Raw genomic sequence first — 22,352 nt, 5'->3', positions numbered from 1 at the left:
AAAAGCAGAGCACAAGTGTGCAACAAGTGCAACAGGATATTAAAAATATAAATTAATGGAAAAGCTGATATGATGGACAACTGACACAAATGGATGAAATACTAAGATAAACTGTCATGCACAGACAGTGGAAGAAATCTCTGCTTGAGAAAGACAAATAAACACAAGAAATGGCATGATGATACCAGACCTCAGGATGAGAGATCTCCCAGACTTAATAAAGGATCGAAGGTGACTATATACTGTACACAGATCCACTCAACCCATGGTTGGAAAAAAATGGGTCACTAAAGCTAATGATAATAATACTGATGATAATGCAAATAACAGCAAGTTTCATACAGAAATTCAAAATTATTGGTGGCATTTTACTCAAATTTTCGTGAAAATTAAAACCCAACTTTCTGAACTAAACTGTTTTGCATATCTCATCCATCACAGTCTGTCATACTAAAAAATTGATCTTGTTGTTTCTGAATCCACCTTCTTTGCATTTTTGCAAAATCCAACTATTATGGTATTACCAAAAGTGCTTGGTCACATAACAAAATTCCATAAAATATTATTGTGCCATTTAAACTACAGTTTCTCCCCCACTAACACCACCACCACCACCAATAAATAGCCATTAAATTTTTTTTTAACATATTCGATTGGAAATTCACTATCAGTATGAAAACTAAAACTTACAGAAAAATTGTCACTTTGGAACCATCCTCATCATCAGCATCTGATGTTAATTTTTCCATGCAAAGGTTAAAATACAGTGCTTAAGATGTGCTGCTTTGGCTAGGAGTGGATTTTCTGAGAAGCTCACATACGTGGACATTCCCCAAACCCCCTCACCTCACCTGAAGAGAATTAGGAAAAGGAAAATTATCTGGTTTAAACCACCCACACACACACACATACCAATTTAACCTAAAAGTTTCTACCAACATAGCCAGGTGCTTCCTGTTGTTAAGTAAGAAACATTTCTCCAGAGGCCATAAGTATTACAAACTTTTCAACCCCCATAATGTCAAGGTGACCTACTCCTGCTTAGACAACATTGCATCTAACATCATATGCATCAACAGATGTAAAAATGCACCCACACAAACCCCAATACCTACCCTCTAGAAGGATCCTATCTCTTAAGAGCTGTAGTATACAGAGCCACCCTTACACCATCTGATGGCATCACTAGGCACCATACAGATATGACAACCAATGACTTTAACCCTTTCGTTACTATATTTCTGGCCAAAATACACCCCTCATGAGTTTCAATTAAATTCTAAAATAATCATGAATTTAGACTAGTCTCATTAAACACCTGTAACTTTTTTATTTATCAACATATTAATGTGATATTTGGAACATAATTAAAGAAAGGGTTCTTAATCAATTCTATTGCATAATTTTTGTCTCTAAGTTCTCCACGTACTGGGTGGGGTGGGGAGTACTGCTAGTGTCTCTCACATGTAAATATTGGTTCAGCTTCACGAATCGTACTCGTTCATAATACTGGAAATATATTCATCGCCAAAAGGTTCCTGATCGCTCCAGTAATTTGTTATTCTGGGTAATTGTCTAATACCCATAATAATATTTATGGCAAAAAATGCCCGTATTTCATCTACAGTTACAGGAAACCACAAGCTATCTTTTTTTTTCCGGTTTGTTTACAATCTGCGTAACGGTTTGTTTCCGCAGTAATCATTCCAAACAAGCATGAAAAAGAAGTCTAAAGGTTTCGCTTCCTGAGAAAGACTATGGGTAGACCCTGTTTCCTCAGAAAAATTGTTAATAAAAATATTTTTAAAATCTTTTTCTGGTGTAAAATCATCCTCGCTGTCGCCGTCGCTGCTTTCAGTTTCGGATACAGAAATATCCGATTCATTATCGTTCACCACGTACTTTTGTAGCTCATTCATTCTTTTCTTCGATATCTCCATATCTTCAGTTGAAAAACCTTCAAATTCGGAATCACTGCTTGATAGCATGAAACTCCTCTCCATCTTCAAAGTTGAAAAAAATTAACGCCGCAAAAAATATGGAAAAAAATCTTCCAAAATTCACTGAGTTCAAATATCACGCCAAATAATGTCAGAGACAATAACTCAACTGTTTGCAAAGTGAAATCAGGTGTTTGAACGAATGTACTAACGAAATTTGGGTTCAGATATACATTTAAATAACAATGGGTACGCTCGGCCGGCTTAGTCTTATGAACCAAAAAATTTTTCGGCCGGGTTAGTAACGAAAGGGTTAAGGGAAAGTACTCCCAGCATATGCACTCATTCAGACCCAGAGATAGAGAACTCCACTTCCCTATCGTGCTTCCTCTGGAAACTTCAAGATAAAACACCCAGCATCAAGTGGACTATTGTCGACAGGGCACCATCGTATTCACCTGGTGCCCCTAATTGCCAGCTCTGCCTCCGAAAAACTGCATATCCTCTACCAACCCAAAGTATCCATCAACAAGAAATACAATCTATCCCACTGCTGTTACCTGAGGTGTGCCCCTGTGGTAAATTTCAAGCCATTGGCCAACATCCCAGATATACCTCCTTAGTACCAGCTGCTTCCCTGCACAGCCTGCACTAAGGTCACCATCACCAACTAACACCCATAAGCAGGACAGAAATCACCAACCTCCAACACTTCTACCTGCATACTCTCACTCCTTGTACATAACCACACGAGTTTATATATGTGCACACAAGTCTGCATTACCACCATCTACATACATGTTGATATATACACACTAGTGTGTATACACATGCACATGCCCATATATGTGTGTGTTCATGCATGTACACACACTTATGTATGCGCAAGTGTGCATGTTCATATACTCATGTGCCTGTGTGCATGAGTGGGTACATGCACGCATGTGTTCATATATGTGTATATGCATACATGTACGTGTGTGTGGATGTGTGACTGTACATCTATGCACACACACACACTTACATAAATTCAGACACACACACATATATAAGCACATACACATATATACTTGCACATCCACTGCCTTTTCCTACTTTCCCCCCTAACCAGGCAACCAATTTCCTGTCCATCACACAGCCAATTTCCTGTTTATCATGTGGTACTTTCGAAATAATTGTTGTCACTGAAATAACATCAAACTGTGACACTGCATGACCTTTCTCAACCAATCGCAAGCTAACATTCAGTAATAAACATTGACTTTCTATCAACCTCTTATTCAAATTCCAATAGCTGAAGATTAACATCAGGCTTGAAACTCAAAGTACCAAGGAATTTGTATCAAACTGTTTGATCCATATATATATAATCCTCATTTAACATCCATCTTCCATGCATGCATGGGTAGGATGGCTGACAGGAGCCAGCCAGGTAGGAAAACTACTCTAGGCTACTGTGTCTGTTTTGGTAGGGCTTTTACAGTTGGATGCCCTTCCTATTACCAACCACTCTGCAGAGTGGCCTCAAGGCTTTTTATGTAGCACTAGTGCAGGCGGGGTTAGTTTTAGCATGATTTTTGCAGCTGGATGCCATTCCAAATGCCAACCATTTTACAGTGTGGACTAGATGTTTTTTACTTGGCACCAGCACTTTCAGGGTCACCAAGTAACTCACAAAACAAGGAATTAAGAGAGGGGATAGGACATTTGAGGAGGGGAACTTGTGTCACTGGATGAAAGGGTATATCAAAAATTTCCCAGACTAATTATGTTTATTAAAAAAAAATAACTTATTTACCTAAGTTTTAACATCTAAAGAGAAGAACCCCACTTTCAGTCATGAATGACCATGGGATTGCACCTAGAATGTTCCCACTCCTAGGCACAAGTCCAGGCAAGATTGTTTATGGAAGATCAGTAGCCGCCTATGCATACCAGCCTCCCCTCTCCATACCATTGATGCTATCCAAGGGTAAAGCGGAGGCCAATACAGCTTGGTATCAGTGACATCACAACACATTGCTACAACTGAGTGAACTGGAGCAACATGAAATAAAGTATCTTGCTCAAGAACACAACACACAACCTGGTCCAGGAATCAAACTCACTGCCACATGATTGTTAGCCTGAGACTAACTACTGAGCCATGTGCCTTCACTTTACCCTTTAAGTTTTAACATCATCTCCCTTGAAATGATCCCAGCATTCCTACCACTTCTGGAATCTGACCTGGAAGTCATTTTCTGTAAGTAGGTCAAGGACCTTCTGTAATTCGCTCCTCATCTTGACAATCCTGTTAAAACAGTGACCTTTGAGCAGCATTTTCATATTGGGGAAGAGATGGAAGTCTGCAGGTGCTAAATCTGGTGAATAGGGCAGGTGCGGAAGCAATACCATGTTGTTTTTGGCATGAAACTCACAAGTGAGGAGAGTTCAGTGATGGTGCATTGCCATCGTGAAGAATCCAATCCTTCATGTTCAACAGATCCAGTCACTTTAACTAAATGTCCTCCCTCAAGTGCTTCAAAATGTCACAGAACTCTCAATTGATGGTCTGGCCCTGGGGGATGAATTCTCGATGCACAAATCCATGAACACCAAAAACACGCACTATATATTTTTTCTTCACTTGTTTATTACTGTTCTTATTTTATTATCTTAACTCATGTCCAATGTTCAGAAATCATAAGAACACACATGAAAACGGAAAGTATCACTGAAGAGGTCACAGATGTATGACAAAAGATTTCTGGACATTGGACAGGAGTTAAAATAATAAAATAAGAACAGTAATAAACGAATGAAGAAAAAATATATAGTGCGTGTTTTTATTTAGCAAAAAAAAAAAAAAATTATCTTCTCGAAATACAATATATACATATGTATGCACACTCAATTCTCTTTTAGCATGTCTTTGAAATAACATGGTCCAACAAAAAGAACCGATTTTTTTTTTGCACTAGTTTTTTTTTTACTTTAACACAGTTTAAACATCTATCCTTGTGTGACTACCGAATTTATTGCAAGTGGCAAGTAAACATTTAAGTAACAATTTAACAAAGTAAAATAGAATCCAATCTATTTTTTCCATATAGTGATCCCCCACTCTCCAGTGTGGGCAGGATGTGAATTTTTTTTCCCCACGAGAGTTCCAGACCCCAGCCAATCAGAGGTCAACTATCAAACTAATTTATGAGCACATAACAAGTGATGGGCAATATGATAAGGTCACTTGAGTAAGGAATTACCATGCTTCTTTTCTCTTTTGATAATGCTTGTGTTCTAGTTCTTGTTTCAACCATGGCTGCCTCTGTGTAATTATTTGTGTTGTTGTTTACTTTCTAAAACAGTAAGGGGAGAGGGTTGTTAGCACATCACCCTCTATCTACATTTTTTGCCATCCACATCTTTACCATATGGGACCCAGCAAAATCCAATCATAGGTATAGGTGCAAATCTATCTAATTACTTGTCTTCTAAAATCAGGCATAACTTGGCGATCGGTCAACTTACAACACCGTTCTTCATCTTGAATTTACTTGGTAGAATGTGTTTGTTAACTTGACAAGATCATGGTGAGCTCTGATTGGCTTTATGGAAATGAGTTCATTACTGGGGTCTGGAACTCTCGTAGGAAAAAACTTTTGCAAGCAGGACTTATGCACTGTACATACTTCTGACTGCATGTAACGGTAGTTAACATCAGATCTAATACGGTAGATGTGTTGCGTGTTTCATCCTCTGCTATATTTTTTATTTGCAATCATGATAGTGATAACCTACCCCAAAATGTCGGTTGATACATCTAAAAAAGATAAAAGAGCATCAATTTCTTTGGAGAGCAAGATCAATATTATGGATCGTCTTTGTGAGGGCGAAAGTGCAGCATCCTTGGGTAGAGCTTTCTGCCTGAACGAAACTATGATAAGAATGATCAAAAGGAATGATGCTGCCATTAGAAGATCTGTACCTTCTGGAACAAAATTATCTGCCAAGTCGTTGTCATATACAAGTGACATGATTCAAGAAAAAATGGAGAAGGCTTTAATAATATGGATAGAAGAAAAAAAAAAAAAAAAAAGGATACCAGTAGATGGTAAAACCATAAAACAGATGGCATTATGATTTTACAAGAAGATTAATGATCTGGAGTCATCAAGTGCATTACATCTGTCTAGTGATAAAAAGAAGAATGAATTTGCTGCAAGTACGGGATGGCTTACAAAATTCCTCAAAAGATACGCACTGCATAATATAAAAATGAGAGGTGAAATTTCATCGGCAGAGAAGACTGCTGCTGAAGAATTTCTTCCAGAACTCTGCCAAAATAATTGAAGAAGGTGGTTGCATTTCAGACCAAGTTTTCAACACAGATGAAACTGGTCTCTTTTGGCAAAAAATGCCAAACAGAACATATATAGCAAAATCAGAGAAAAGTGCCAGTGGTCTTAAGGCAGCTAAAGACCAGGTAACTTTTTTGTTATGTAGCAACACTTCAGGAGATTGTTAAAGCCATTATTAATTAATAGATCAGTTAGTTCACATGCAATGAAAGGCGTAGACTTAAGTAAATTACCAGTTCATTGGAGAGCCAATAAAAAATTATGGATGACAGCAGAAATATTTACTGAATGGTTTACCAACTGCTTCATTCCCAAAGTAAGAAGATAAATGGAAGATAAAGGTCTTGAGTTTAAAGTCCTTTTACTAATAGACAATGCACCTGGTCATCCAGATTTCAAATACCCGAGTGTAAAAGTCGTATTCTAATACATTGCTAGCGAACATTTGAATATATTAATGAACTAAAAAAAGATGGTACACTTTCAATCATTCAAGCATGGAAAAACATTTACTATAATTAATTGTTAAATATGCTGCTCTGGTTTTATCCAAATTAAAGCCCTCCACCCTAAATGCATGCTGGAGATCACTTTGGCCAGAATGTGCAAAGCATAAAAATCTCGTATCTAATATAAATATGAACGAATTACATCCTGATATCATTGCTTTGTCCCATCAGACTGGCAGAGAAGGTTTTGAAGAATTAACAATTGAAGATATTGCAGAATTAACAATTGACAAAGCTCCTAATGAAGAACAAATTATAGAGAGTATTTCAGAGAATGTATATGATTCCACATTAGTTTATAGTAGTGATGATGAAGAAGTGGTTCCACGATCTGCAATTACAATTCTAGGACTCCATATAGCCAATAAACATGGAAATCATTTTCTTATAAATGATAACAATGTTGAATGAGCTCTGCAATTCCAGCGTGATTTGAAAATGATGATGGTATGTTATGAAGAATCATATAAAGAACTAACAAAAACAAAATCAGTGTCTGATAACCGAATTCATATTCAGAACCAGTGAAACAAGAGAAACACAAGATGTTAAATTTTATTCAAGATATACATGAAGATATATAGCTATTAAGTATTTCCAGTGATGAGAGTGATTTTGTGCCACTGAAAAACAGAAAGCGGGCACATTTACTGTCTAGTAGTGACACTGAATGACTATGTTTTATATGTGTGTGTGTGTGTGTGCGTGCATGTGTGCGTGCGTGCGTGTGTGTAAATAAAAATTTCAATTTAGCTGTATATGAAAATTAACATTTTTTTACGAGTATTAAATATATTTGGATGGAACCTATTTCTTATTTTCCTAAGTACATTGTTTTTTGGGTTTCTTTTATACGGTTTTGTTTTAAATGGTGGTCTCTGGAAAGTATCCTCCATACAAAAAGAGAATTGAGTTTATTATACTAAAAGTTAAAGTTTGTTTTCCTGCCATTTGATTAAGATGATAAAAATTACAAATGAAATAGTCATTTTCTCCTTTACGAGAAAGTAAATCAAGTTGAAAATGCCGACACTTCAAAGAGTCGTCGTCTGTCCTTTTTCCTTTTTTTTTTTGTCTCCTTTAATCATTTATACAACTTTCAGAGTGCTGTGACTTGAAAGAGAAATTCTCCCTATATTTTTGAATCACGGGTACTTGATTTTTTTTTTTCTTGAAGAGGAAAATTACTATTTTATTTAAAATAAAATATTAATCTTTTCTGGACTGCCATATTAGCTTAGCGATAACTATTAATACCCAGTACTGCTGCCATAGTCTCCTTCAGAGAGATTTAGAAATAATATTTCTATTTTTGAAAACCAGTGGATGTGTTCCTTCGAACAGACAGTTAACAGCAACGCCTGCTGGGTTTGACTACTCCACATTGATAAAGGGCAAATACTCTGAAACTAGTCTGTGGATGTCTGAACCAGCATGGGGAAGCTGATGACCTCTCCTGCTCAAAGGTTGTAATGGACATAGGTTTGTGTGTCACATAGCTAGCTAGAAGCGATGGTTTCTTGGAGCTAATCAATGGCAGCATTCGTCCTATTTTTCTGGAATGCCATGCTAGTTTAGCAATAACTATTAATACCCAGTACTGCTGCCATAGTCTCCTTTAGAGAGATTTAGAAATAAGAATGGAAAAACTAACAACAAATGGGTTGTACCTTGAAATCGTTGCCTGAGAAAGGTCAATGAAGTACGTCATCAAGTACACACTAAAAGGAAATGACCTAGCTGCTATTCAAATAAACAATGATAACGAAATTAGTCAATATCTAATGGGTAGGTATACTGGACCAGCCAAAGCAGTTGAACAGAGAATATTGCACAGAAATAATGGGGATGTACATAGCTGTCAATGAACAACATATGAAAACAACGTTGACAGAATGATGACTTTGCAAAAAACATAACTTTACACTGAAGTACCCATGTATTTCACTTGAAACTGTAGTAACAAAGAATGACAAAGAAGAAAACGAGGAAAAAAACTTGAAAGTAAAAGAAGAAACACTTGAACGTGTTTACGTTGTCACACCAAAAGCAGGAGAACTGTATTATTTAAGAATTTTATTACATGAAGTTCAAAATAGTATTTTTTCCTTTCCAGCCGCGCATGAACATTTTCAACTTGGAGTGGTTGTGACGGGTACATCTAGTGTATATGTATATATATATATATATATATATATATATATATATATATATATATATTAGGAAGGGCATCCAGCTGTAGAAACTCTGCCAAATCAGACTGGAGCCTGGTGTTGCCATCCGGTTTCACCAGTCCTCAGTCAAATCGTCCAACCCATGCTAGCATGGAAAGCGGAGGTTAAACGACGATGATGATGATGATGATGATATATCAGGTGCATTCAAAAAGTATCCAACTTTATTTTTTCCCACCAAGACTAATGCCATGTGGGCAAAAAACTTTGGGTAGGAGGTGATGCCACCCTTCCGTACATGTGAGAATTTTTGTGCTGGTAGTTCCCACCTGTTATACCTCGAGTACAGATATGAAGAATGTACTCTTAGGATTTTCATTTCCACTGAATGCATCAAGCAGAGATATTGCATCGAGTTTTGCCAAAATCTTGGTGATACTGAAGTTCAAACCATCCAGAAGATTCAGCACATAATGATGCCATGGACAAAACTCAGATCAAAGAGTGGTGCAACTGCTTCAATCATGGCCACACCTCAGTGGAGAGTGATGTGTGCTCAGGCAGGCCATATACAAGCCAAAATGAGGATCCTGTTATGTAACAAACTAAGAAATTGTTCATGAAGTGGAAATAAGTACAGGATCAGTGCATTCCATTTTAATGGAGGATTTATGTATGTAGAGAGTCAGTAAAATTCACCCCCAAGGTGCTGGCAGAGCAGCAGAAGCAACACTGCATGGAAATCACTCAGGACATGCTGGACTGTGCCAACCAGTAGTCAGACTTCATGAAGACCATCACTGGTGATGAGACGTGGGTTTATGGTCTCTGCTTGATGCATTTGGTCATCTTCTGTGGAAACAAAAACCTGAAGAGCACACACTACATATCTGTATTCTAGGTGTAACAGTTGGGTAGTGACACAACCTACCAGTATAAAAATTTTCATACACACAGAGAAAGAGTGGCATCACCTTCCACTCAAAGGATTTTTCCCACATGGCATTAGTTTTGGCAGAAAAAATAAAATCAAATACTTTATGAATGCACTTCTTGAATATATATATATATATATATACACACACACACACACACACACACACACACACACGACAGGCTTCCACAGTTTCCATCATCTACCAAGTTCTCTCACAAGGCATTGGACAGCCTCAGTCAGGGCTATAGTACAAGATACACTTGTCCAAAGTATTGCACTGTAGGGCTGAAACCAAACCAAGTGAGCTTCATAAACACAGCTATGCTTGTGTCTATATACATGTACATTTCTACAACTCGTTCAACTGATTTTGTAAAATGTAAAAACCTATTTACATGCTAAAATTTTAAAAAAGATTTCCAGAGAATGAAAACTGAAGTCTGTCACCCACCCGAGAAAGCAGTAATTAACGTAAGTAGCCAACATCTAGAAAGCTCTGAAGAACCAGTACTAAACAAAGGTCTCAACTTTGCGACATCCATCAAGTGCATTCTATACTTGGACATAATAACCCCTATTGAACAGATAGCCATAAAGATACCAAAAGCTCAGGGAGATGAACTAAGGTGGAAAGCGAGACAGGTACTAGAAAAAGCGAAACTTCCCAAACCAAACATCACTAAGGAAGAAAAGTTTGCTATCAAAAGACTACAGAGTGACAATTACATCATAATACTTCCAGCAGACAAGGGAAATGCTACAGTGGTGATGAAGAAGTCTGACTACCAGGAAAAATTGGCAAGTCTTATAAGTGATGGTAGCTACAGCAAAGTGAAGAAAGACCCAACTCTGAAAACAGAGAGGAAGTTGTCACAGATCTTGATCAAGAACAAGGATCACTTTATACCAATGAAGTACAGACAACTGACTCAACACTATAGTAAACTACCACACATGCACAGTCTCCCTAAGATTCACAAGACCTATAGATGCCATTAAGACCTATAGTGAGCTGTAGAGGTTCAGCATGTCATCTACTGAGCCGCTTCCTTGTGGATATAATCAGTCCATTAGCAGGAAAGTCAACATCATACATGAAGAATTCCATCCACTTCACAGAACTGATCAAGGATACCCCCACTGGATACAACCAGATGGTGAGTCTAGATGTGATAAGTCTGTTCACCAAAGTCCCAATTGACTAAGGACTATTGGTGATTCAAGAAAAACTAGTGACAGACACCCATTTAAAAGAATGTACTAGTATACCAATAGGAAACTTGATGGAACTACTACCTACTTCAGAATGGACACTGTATAGCGACAGAGAGAGGGTTTAGTTATGGGTTCACCATTATCACCGATAATAGCCAATATATACATGGAATACTTTGAGAATTTGGCTTTAGGATCAACACCACTAAAACCAAACCTATGGCTGCTATATGTTGATGACACCTTTATACTCTGGCCCCACCAGGAAGATGTCCAAGTACTGTGATCATGTGAACTCAATAAAGCCATCCATACAGTTCACAATGGAAAAGGAAAAAGACAATCAGTTAGCATTCCTGGATGTATACTGTATACCGCAAGTCAACCTTCATTGGATGATACCTCAACTTCAATTCCCACTATCCATAAAACATCAAGCAAAGAATATAAGTAATAATCCTGATACACACCATGAAGAAATAATCAAGCTAAGTAACAATCTATTAAGCAACAACTACCCCCCCAAAACATACTATCCACTCCAATTATGAAGAAAAGACAGGATGAAACCAATAAACTGACCACAGTCTGTCTCCCCTATGTGAAAGGCCTCTCCGAAAAGATACAAAAGATATGCAGCCCATATCATATCAGGACAGTATTCAAGAGTAATACAACACTTTGCAAATATCTCCAAGTAAAACCACTAATAGAAGAGAATATGACCAAAGACTGCGTGTACTCCATCTCATGCAGCTGTGGTAGGCAAAACATGTTTCCCCCTCAAAATAAGGGTAGAGGAACATCGCAAAGCTGTGACATGAGATATTGATAAATCAGGTATAGCTGATCATGTATGGAAAAACAGAAACCACCTCCCCCGTGGGATGAAGTTAAAATAATAGAGAACACCAGTAGAGAATACGAAAACTAAAAGAAGCAACACATATGCTAGGACATAATAACCTCCTAAGCAGACCAAGTGCAGATATGAGTAGCATATGAGAACCGGTATGAAGGAAGTATAGGAAAATATTAGATTTATAAGCCCTAAAATTCACTCCATAATTGCTCATAGGTATATGGCATAGTGGTTAAGAGCACGGGCTACTAACCCCAAGATTCCAAGCTCGATTCCAGGCAGTGACATCAAAAAATACCTTAGGAATGAGAACCCAGGTTCGGAATTTCCCCAAGACACCTGATGAAGGCTGGAGAGTATATCAGCCAAAACGTTGTGTTAACAAACAAGATGAGGACAAATATCCATCAAATGTAAATAATTTAAATTATGTTTACTATGTTTGAATCTCAAACCTGTGCTCACAACAACAGCCTATGTAATTATTATTGCATATTTACCAATAAGATCAGAAGAGATCTATTTTCTGTTATATGTAAAAAAAAAAAACGTATCTTATAACTCATTAATCCTGCACGCATAAGCAAAGCAGGGCTATTGTAGTCACTCCTCTTAGTCTGTCTAGGTGTTTGCAAAATTACTGGAAAACAGCTGAACAGATTTTCACCAAATTTGGCAGAGATACTCATTGGGTGAGTGGCTCAAACTCATTAAATTTTGATTTGATTACCTTCAAAACTGGTGGACAGGTGAATCAAAATTTTTTTCTTCTTTGTTACATATGCAGGAGAAATAACTCTTGATGTCATTTTGTTGAAGTATGAATCCATCTGAGAACATATTTATTAAATTAAATTCTATTTAATCTTTGTGTGTGCGCAAGGTATGCATCACCTCTCCGATGCCTTTTTTTCTCTTATACACATTCTTATATAATTGAGTATCCATGTTTGAACAAACCTGCAATTGGTGAACCCAAAGTCAAAACAAAACACTCATGCTTCTAAATTTAACAGCTATGAACCAGCCTACAATTGGTGAGCAGAAAACTTTCAAACTAAAAGTCATTTTGGTGTTAAAACAGTATCTTCATTCAGTAATATTTCTTACATGCTTCTACAGCTTTGGTTATAACAATTACAAAATTTTCAGGCTGTGTTCAAACATACTACTGTCACTACACCAATTTTAGTGAGATGATTAACCATATATTCTTCAAAGACTATTCACTGTGTGTGTGGTAGGTTATGTGTGTAGTCAATGATCACACTAAAGTATAATTGAGTTTTCAAATATCTTATTAACCTCCATCATTATATTTACAAATGTACATCCAATAAATTGATAGAACAATGTTAAAAAATAACAGGAATATTTTGTATACAATTTGCTGTATAATATTGTGAAAGTAGTGCAAGCAACTTCAATATAATTAATGTGTGTTACGTGACATTAAAAACTGGTGCCAATTGTCAAGTAAGATATAAGCATGTTATATATAAAAAAATTGTAACAAGGAGGGAGAACAACTTTTTCTCAACTATCACTAATGCCTTTCTTCTCTCTCTCCTGTTCCTTACCATGCTCCCTATCCTCTTACCATTCCCTCTTCCCAGGATCATGGCCAGCTCACTCTGTTTTCCCTTGGTTATAGGACCTACATTAAGGACTTAGCTTTGCAAGGCAATCATCATTAGTCCTGGGACCATGAAAAGACTGAGTACACTCTGTAAAGTAGTTGGTATTGAGAAGGGCATCCAGCTACAGAAACCTTGCCAAAGAAGGTATTGTTGGAGGTATCCTCCAATGCAGACCATGTCAAACTGTTCAACCCTTGCTGGCATGCAAACCAGATGTTAAAGATGGTGGTAACAACATACACAGACAGGAATATAGACACAATGAAGCCTAGTTATGCAGCTAAGTTATACAAACACACACACATCATTTCAACTTCTCTCTCTATACTTGCATGAACCGGATGGAATTCATTAAGGCAGATTTTTTTTTTCCTTCAGCAGAATACTTTCCCTGTTGCTAGTCCTCACCTGTTTCCAAGCAAGTTGTTTCAATGGTCAAATGGGTTTTCAGGGAAGACAGGAAACAGATGACATTGCTTCTATGATGGTAACTCATTCACAACTATTGCACAATATCAAAACAAAGAGACATACATTACATATTTGAAAGGACATAAAATGAACATTTTGAGGAAAATGTCTTTCACCTTTCCTCCTATTTTTACTTATGTTTCCCTCTTAATTGTACAAAATTCTATAAAATCCAAATTTTGAAAGAACGCTTGCCATAATTACACTTTGTTGTTTAACAATTTGCCCTGTCCCTACATATGTTAGACATAAACAAAAATGGTTTAAATATAAAAACTAAGCATTTATTTTCCTCCCTTTTTCAAGGCTACAGTTGTAAATTTTTTAGTAGATATGTTTCTTTTGGTCGTAGTTTAAACAAAAGATTAAGCTTCTTGTAACTAATTTTTAAATGTGTGACCTGCATTTGCAATGATTAAATCATGAACAATTTTTTAAATCTGTTTGTTTGTTTTTGTCAGACCCACCCAAACACAGTCATTTTTAATTGCACTTAGACAATGCATAAAATCATCACAATGAAAAATATACAGGAAAAAGTTATCTATAAACAAAATCTGGGGTCTTTATATATCAATGAACCCTAATATATATGAATGTATTCTCTTCATATCAAATTCAATATATAAAAAATATCACAGCATTCCCATTCAAAACATTGAGAAAAAATATATATTGATTTACTTCTCAGCAGAATAAGAGACAAATTTAAGATGGTTATAAATGCTTGTAATTTGTCCAACACCATTGCAAAGAAGATAGAGGATTGAACAGATGCAAATTGTTTGTGTTCTCATTGAGATGAGGTGTTCGATGACATTTTGAAGCAGTAGGGGTACTACTGTGATAATATGTGTCTTGAGCATTTTTAGACTGAGTGTAACCAAAGCACATTTCTTTCACAAGAAAGACTGAGAGAGAAGAATTGAGCCCAGTACAGGACCTTGGTGAGATTTGAACTCCAAACAATTATGGCAACGCAATCTATTCAATGTTCTAGTGACTCTGCCAACTGGCGACCTAACAGTACCGATTAGTATTATTGGTCAGAGCTTGAATGCTTTTACTGATAACAATTTGAAAAAGAACATTCCTGATTCCTAAAAAATTAGATGGTTATGATTGGAAAGCCACAGTTACATTGAAAATTCTTAGAGCATGCGTATGACCCATACGCATGCTCTAAGAATTTTTCCAGTACAAAAATCAAAATGAAATAGACAAATATTTGATTTGAAAATGTTGTACTTCAGACTGTGAAGACTAGAATATTTGAGAAAGTTAACAATGACATTAGTAGGATTTGAACTCAGAATGGAAAAGAATATCTCTGAACACAAAAAATTATTTTAATCTGTCACTCAACTAATTTTGCCACCTAAAAATGTTTTCAAACTTTAAATATAATTTTTTCTTTTTTAAAGCAAACTTTCTCTAGATATGAGACGATATAAAACTTTCAATGGAGACTATATGAAAAACTTAGAAGTCCTGTTCTTCATTTGTTTTATACAAAACATCATGGTCCCTTGGCCGTGCTGTTTCATATTATAAAAGGGAAAACTGGAAATAAAAAGTTAATAAAAAAAAAAAACTTCATAAAAATTTTAATTTTACAAGATTATGACTTAATTTTGATATTTTTCATTTCAAACCATTATATGAATAACAGAACATGGAATTGTTAGTCTTGCAATAGCAACAAGATATGTCGTCATCATTCCAGTAGTTAGTGGTGGTGTTAGTAATAGTAGTAGTAGCAGCAATAACTCCAGCAGCTACTACTGTTGCTGTCAATGAAATGTCTAACAAAAATTAACTGGAACAAACTTGACAGCAGTATCTTCAAGAATTTTCACATTCATTTTAAGAGTAGATTTTTATTTTTTATCTCATTCTCTTAATATCTTCTAAGTATTATATCTTTACAAAAAAGGCCATCTGATTTACATATTTCAAAGAAGAAGCTCAGAATTTACAAACAAAAATAATTTGTTTTTGAACTATGAACTGGTTATAGTTTAGGGATTTATAGCTGCTGTCCTTTTGAGGTGTGTCTGTTTATCAATATATATAAAAATACATTTTGGATATAAACGCATCCCATTTCTACTAGAAATATATTTATAAATATGTTTTGTATTTCTAATTGCGTTTACATCCCTAATAAACTGAAAAAAATGTCTTCTTGACTATCAGAAAGTGAAAGTCAATACTAGATAATATTTTAATAATACAGCAACTGCTACCACTGCTATTTCACACAATATCCGTGTTGATTATCCATGTGATTAACATATTAATACATTTAGAAAGAAATGTATGAAGAGGGATTAATATAAAGATCTTCACCCGTTAACAAAAACAAAAAAAACAGCCAGCTATGTGTTTAAAACTATGTAGAAAACGAATATGACAAAAAAAATTTGCGCAAACGAACCTAGGGGTGCAGTGGAGAGAGGACTTTCGGAAAATTCACAAGATCTCATTTTACCATCGTAACTTACGGGGAAAATGGATATATATACTCTTTACTCTTTTACTTGTTTCAGTCATTTGACTGCGGCCATGCTGGAGCACCGCCTTTAGTCAAGCAAATCGACCCCAGGACTTATTCTTTGTAAGCCTAGTACTTATTCTATCGGTCTCTTTTGCCGAACCACTAAGTTACGGGAACGTAAACACACCAGCATCGGTTGTCAAGCGATGATGGGGGGACAAACACAGACACACACATACATATATGACGGGCTTCTTTCAGTTTCCGTCTACCAAATCCACTCACAAGGTTTTGGTCAGCCCAAGGCTATAGAAGAAGACACTTGCCCAAGGTGCCACGCAGTGGGACTGAACCCAGAACCATGTGGTTGGTAAGCAAGCTACTTACCACACAGCCACTCATTTTCTTTCTTTTTACGGAAACCAACATTTTTGGTTATGGAGGATGTGATTCTGAGAAAAATTTTCAAAATTTCAATACCCTCCCTCTTCATTTTTCAGCGGGATGGAGAGGGCGGGGATTTTGGGTCGGAATTTTTCATAAAATATTTGAAATCAAAATTTGAATTTGTGTTTTATTTTTTTTTTTCGTATTCTTAATTTCCGTATTTTCCCCACGTAGATTGATTGAAATAAAAAAATCGAAAAAGTTTTAAAATTCGGAGAAAGTTAGAAAAAAAGAAAAAAAAACCACTTTAATTTCACGTGAATTACTTTGTGTGTGTATTTTCCCGAAAGTTATGACGGAAAAATGAGATCTTGTGAATTTTCAGAAAGTCCTCTCCTCACCCCCAGGTTCGCAAATTTTTTGTCATTCGTTTTCTACACAGTTGTTAACACCCAGCTGGCTGGGGGTTTTATTTTTTATTTTATTTTTTTTTTGTTAACGGGTGAAGATCTTTGTGAAAATAAATTTTTAAAAACACCCATAAACGAAAAATGCTCTTTTAATTTAAATGCATTTCAAAAACGTTTTCTTAGATAATAAATGACCCAGCAATGGAATTTTTCCAAAATCACCGAGTTCGGCTGGGTTTATTCACGATTGTAATGTTTTTTGCTGATACAATTTGAAAAAGAAATTTATTCCTTAAAGTCAAGATGGTCATGATTGGATAGGCTACAGTTACATTAAAATTTCTTTGCGCAAAGATATATTTTTTCCCCTTTTTCTTCCTTTTTTTTTTTTTTTTCAGAATATGATAATCCGTACGCTATTTTTAAACGTGGAAATTACGCGAAATTTCTCGAAAAGAAAAGTGAAAACAAAACGTTGAGCGAGGTTAAATTCTCCCCCATCCTCCTCTTGTTGCACAATTGCAAATCATTATTGAAAAGAAAGGAATCTGAAGAGATCATTGAAAATAAAAATAAAGGATGAGGCGCGCCTGTCTAGACATTGCCGAATCATGTGATTCACACGATTCGGCAATGTATAAATATAAATTATACCGATAGATTTTAGACACTTTTTTTCTGAAACTGGTAAGATTATGTAGGGGGTGCAAATTTTGATCTTGCACCCCCTGAAAATTCTAGGGGGTGCAGATAGGTGCACCCCCTGTTCCCGGGCCCTTGCGTATGAATATTTCTGGAGAACAGTAAACCTCGGTGTGATTTGAACTCAGAACAGAAGAAGACCAAACTAAACCGACAATCTAATATTTCCTGCTACTTCACCGACTTTCGCCACAATAATGAAATTAGACCCAAAGCTGAAAATAATAGCTTTTTATTTTCACAAGACAATAGCCAAACTCGAACTGTTCCTTCCTCCAATGGCTTCTATGTAAAGATATCGAACAAACTGAAATCTAAACCGGATTGCGGATCTTAATTCAACAAAGTGCTTTGAAGGCAGTGAGAGCTTGAAAAGTATATTAAAGAAATAAGGTACTGCAGTTACAAGGTTCTTTTAGTCACCATTTGTTTGTGTTGCTATATGGTTGCACCTCCATCAAGGAAGTCATGAAACTGTGAATGCCCTGTCCTTTCACGTCGTGGGTCATCATTGACCAACGACGTCACCTAAATTCATGTCAGCAATTCCTTATTTATTAATTTTCAATACAAATGAAATTTCCCTTCCTAACGTTATCAGATTTTAAGATTAAATAAATCCGTGCGATGACTATATTTATCATCACAACATCATGGTTCCAATTATATATTTGGAAAGACTTCCGCCTCCTCCCCCACATTTTCTCCCAAATTTATTTTTGTAATTTTTTGCCAAAAATCCCCGTTTTCGAGGGGGGGGGGTCGAAAATTTATTTGAGGGTGGTTGAAGTCTTGCATATTTTTATAGTATTACAGTTATTATTTATATACTCAGTATACTACCTAATATACGAGTAGCTTTTTTCTAAGGGATGTTTATACTCACATACACATAGATATATTTATTTATGGTGGGGCAAAATGAACCTCCTACATTTTACAGGTTGACAAACTTTTCAACAGCAAATACATAGTGTATGAACAATGAGGTAGCTGAAAAACCTGCGTAACTTTACTAGCTCCACTTAAATGGCCGTGTAAAAAAATATAGGAGGTTTTCCTGCCACACGTAAACATAGAAACAAGCTAACAGTCACCCAGTTTTCAAATGAATCATTATTTTACATTAGTGACAAATACTAAGTGAGTTAATTACTGTTTTAGGTTATGCTTTGTACACATAAAACACCACACCTTAGAATTCTTGAAACATTCGAATATTCCACAGGTATTGTGTAAATAATACCTTACTAGTCAAGGAAGAACCTGTGATTACATATGCTAAATCTGACTTGATTACCATTTTATATATTTTATAAATTTCAGAATTTTTGTAAACATTCGGGATTGTAGTGTATAGTTTGTAATGTTGGTCCTCTCTAGAGGTTTTTACGTGAAGACGAGTAAATCGGAATAACATTATTGTTTTCTATTATTTTTCCCCAGTTTTTTTTTTTTAAAGTATGGTTTTAAGAATGTACTTTAAAGGTTCATGAGAAAAACTACCAACGCAAATGTATTTGGGAGAGGTTTGCAAAAATTTGTTAGAAAAGTATAGAATAAACTTCCTCAAATGAAAGTGCTCATATTCAAAAAATTATAAATAAATTATATACAATCAAAAATTATTTAAAAATTACAGATACGGCTCATGTTACAGTGAAAACACTAAATCTCTTACCTTTAAAAAAAAAGCTACTAAAATCATCCCATGTTTTTAAATGTATGAATAAGAATTCGCAATAAAGTTTATAAAGTTTTAAAACTTCCTTTTATACTGCGTATAATTTAGGACGTGGGGAATTCCCGTTGGCCACATCGAGGTTACTTCAGTTATGTTATAATAACTTGGAAGAAAAATACTATAGAAACCATGTTAAAGAAACAAATATATAAAGCGAGGGGAAAGATTGATTTTAAGTCATCTTTCTCACTTGACAGATTCTTTTTATCTGAAAATGAAAACGGAGCCGGGGTGGACTTGAACTCGGACACAGATGCAATCGAAATACTGCCGCTCTAACAGCTCGGCCAATCTACTGCATTATAAATGCTCAGTTCACTTTTCACTTAACCTTGGATCTTTGTGGTTATCGTCACTGTCTACGATTTTGTTCCAATTGTTTTCAAATTTGGTGTATGGATTAAGTTTTATATACTAATTATGAAAATGAAGTTCAATTTTCCTATAAATTCACAATTAAAAAGTTATTAGCCTTTATAATTTGGGTATTTTAGCCAATCAGAAGCGAGTATTTTATACATAACCGTGAAGTTTTGTTAGCACATTAAGCGAAGGAACACCATGTTTTCCATAGCTGATTACGAACTGTTTCTATAGTAACCAAAATGCTGCATGCGCACAAGAAGCGTAACCCCCAAATTGAGAGAACCTGGGCATTTTTAAAGCGTGGAAAGAAACGTCGGTGTGGGACACACCGTTCCATGGGTGACTCTTATCTTTGTGAACTTGTGTGGAGGAGATACGAGAAAGAAACGTTCGTTCTTGAATTTTTTAACTAATAAATACCTGTTTCAAGCAATGTTGTGACTGTTATTTCTAGCAACTACTGTTGATTTGCTCGTAGCTTTTAAATGTAACATTTTCGTAAAAAAATTCTGGAATAAATGAATAACAAATTCGGATTCAGCGTCAAAAATTACATCTATATGATACATTGAAGAAACTTTTTGAATATTTCGACATGCAATGACGATAACCACAATGATCCACCTTATCTATTAATCGGGGCTTATTTATTGTGAGGGAAGTTTATTTTAGAAGTAAAGTGTAGGTATACTGTAAAAGCAATAACACTGATTGAGAAAAAGTAAACACAAAATTAAGTTTAATAAAGAATGAGAAATTAAAACAATAAAAACATCAAAACAGGTTTTTTAAGATTTAGATTGAACAAGATATAAGCGAATATGAAATGTTCAGATAGGATGTGATGTAACAGAAAATAAAGTGCAAAAAGGTCAAGACAGTAGTGGGATATAACATCAGGAAAGAAAGAATGCCAGGAGATATTAGAGATATGGAATGGCTTAGAACAAAATCGTCAAACGAATGGACTGGAAGAAACAAATATATGGAGTAGAGGACTTTCTATATTATTATGCATGAAGCGTCATCTGTATCATCATTATTTTATGTCTGTTTTCCATGCCGGAATGGATTGTATGGGTCATCACAGTTCGAGTTAGGGATCTTTCTGATTTGGCGGACACCACTTGTTTTCTTAACGAAACACTTTCAAACTTTGGACACTGGTAGAATGTGTCATATAAAACATCTTTTACTCTTAATGTTGTTGAGAAAAGTGTATATTTTAAAAGTTATTTCGTGTTAAAATTGTCGTATTTCGGTAATTTCAACCAATCACTGACGTCTATTGCGGTGAAAACAATTACTGCTGTGGATTGTAAACAACACGTTGTGGCGGTGTAATGGGATCTTTTCCCTTGCATAAAATTAGTGCCGTTGTTTGTCAATAACAACTATAGGCGGTACTGTTATTTATGACATCGTTCGTGCGTTTGTACTGGTTTTAGCTTTAGGGGTTTTAGGGTTAGGGTTAGGGTTCTGAGTATTTTTGCCAAATTTGGTGAAAATCTGTCAATACACCGCCACAAATTCTTCACTAAATTTGTCAAAAAATACTCATAATCCTAACCCGAACCCTAGCCCTAAAGCTAAAACCAGTACAAATGTACGAACGATGTCATAAATAACAGTACTGCCGATAGTTGTTGTTGACAAACAACAGCACTAATTTTATTTAAGTGGAAAGATCCCATTACACCGTCACAACGTGTTGTTGACAATCCACAGCAGTAATTGTTTTCACCTCAATAGACATCAATGATTGGTTGAAATTACTGAAATACGACAACTTTTAACATGAAATAACTTTGAACATAAAATTTTTTCTCTGTTCTATAAGAACAGTATACGAAGTTTTAAAGTGTTTCAGTAGAAAACACACTAAATAAACACTAAATAAAAAATGGTATCCGCTAAATTAGAAAGATCCTGAGTTAGTTCTTATTCAAAGCAACTGTTCTCCTACGTATAGTCAAAGGGGTGATCTTACGTTACCAGTTCCAAAGCTGTCACTTATATCACGTGTGTTTATTTACATCACATCGACCTTTTCCGTAAAAGGGTTTTAGGGTTAGGGTTAGGGAATTCCATCCCTAACCCTAACCCTAAAACCCTTTTACGAAAAAGGCCGATGTGATGTAAATAAACACAC

General features: G+C 35.7%; 1 protein-coding gene and 1 long non-coding RNA gene across 7 annotated transcripts in view; one reads left to right on the top strand and one right to left on the bottom strand.

Annotated features, from left to right (window-relative positions):
- The window catches only part of LOC106873263 (nuclear factor NF-kappa-B p105 subunit), a 106,724-nt gene extending 86,837 nt beyond the window's left edge, over positions 1 to 19,887 (bottom strand). For all 6 annotated transcript variants that reach the window (XM_014920555.3, XM_052969618.2, XM_014920556.3 and 3 more), the window contains exon 1: positions 19,772 to 19,887. The gene's annotated coding sequence lies outside the window, so the exon portion shown is untranslated. The remainder of the gene's footprint in view (positions 1 to 19,771) is intronic.
- Positions 17,299 to 19,855, top strand: LOC149134635 (uncharacterized). The gene is made up of 2 exons (XR_016242583.1): positions 17,299 to 17,385; positions 17,787 to 19,855. It is a non-coding gene; the product is annotated as an uncharacterized LOC149134635 (long non-coding RNA).
- Positions 19,888 to 22,352: the final 2,465 nt, after the last annotated feature.

The sequence above is a fragment of the Octopus bimaculoides genome, chromosome 7 (genome assembly GCF_046866305.1).
Source record: "Octopus bimaculoides isolate indiv1 chromosome 7, ASM4686630v1, whole genome shotgun sequence".
Classification (NCBI taxonomy): Eukaryota; Metazoa; Mollusca; class Cephalopoda; order Octopoda; family Octopodidae; genus Octopus; species Octopus bimaculoides.
This window is presented reverse-complemented; position numbering and strand designations above follow the sequence as displayed.